This window comes from Paramormyrops kingsleyae, chromosome 2 (genome assembly GCF_048594095.1).
Source record: "Paramormyrops kingsleyae isolate MSU_618 chromosome 2, PKINGS_0.4, whole genome shotgun sequence".
Taxonomy (NCBI): Eukaryota; Metazoa; Chordata; class Actinopteri; order Osteoglossiformes; family Mormyridae; genus Paramormyrops; species Paramormyrops kingsleyae.
The window spans coordinates 4,115,325-4,116,481 of record NC_132798.1 but is presented as its reverse complement, the minus strand read 5'-3'; positions in this window follow the sequence as shown (position 1 = coordinate 4,116,481).

Genomic DNA, 1,157 nt, shown 5'->3' with positions numbered 1-1,157 from the left:
GGAACCAATGGGCTCGGATCCTTGGAGGGTGTTGATCCGTCAGGTTTGGTTGGCACTATTTTTTGCTGACGGCTTGGTGGGTACCCAGCTTACGACTGCATGCTGTAGCAAACTCATACTGGCAGAGAACACCAGCTCAACTGCAGCACCACTTTCTAGGTGATATTTCAGACCTCAAAGAGCACATGCTTGGACCAAATTACAAGGTCCATCAGAGAAAGAACATTTTTCAGCAGGGAACAGTTTCTGGTTAGACTGTACGAGAAAAAAACCTGCCAAATATATATCAAAAAAGAGAATCTTAAAAAAAATAACCAAATACATAGGGCTTTAAATGACATACCTTATTCAATGACTTTATTAATGTTCTATAAATGTCAAAATCAAATCGATGTCAATGTTTTATGTATGAACAACTAGGTATAGCTTATTAATGCCAGATCCTGTCAGTAAGTACAGTATATGTATATATGTTACCAAACATAAAAGTACTGAAAGGTCTTGAAAGCTCAAGACCAGAGCTTAGTTTAATACACCACAGAAGCGTAACAATATAGAGTATCAAATATATACTGTAAGTGTGTCCCAATTTACCCTTTGTTCCACTTAGCCAAGATTCATGCCTGTAACTTTTTGATCATTTGAATTGAAGTACATTGCAAATGAAGTCTCCACAATGTGATATAAGACAACATAAGGTGAGTCAAACAGGATACAGGAGAGAAAATGAATACATAAATGTCAGTAGCATACTTAAGAATTCACAGCAGCATTAGCTGCTCAGCTTAGAAGCCGTGGACGTGGGGCTTGTACAGTATGCCACCAGATCAGACTACCATGGTGTTTGGAAGTTCAGGTTTGTGCCATATGGACTGAAACTGGTTGTGTGTGTGTGTGTGTGTGTGTGTGTGAATGGGTTTGCATAGATCACATTTAAGGACCAAATTGTCCCCAAAGTGTAGTAAAACCTGAAATTTCCCTACTTTTGGGGACATCTTTTGAGGTCCCCATTTGGATAACCTCAGTTTTATAAAACACTGTGAATGCAATCAAAAAATAAAAAATGCCAAAAGTCTTGTATTTGGGTTGGTTACTTATGGTTAAGGTTAGGGATGGGTAGAGGTTAATGGTGTCGTGATTGGGATTAGGGTTTTTCC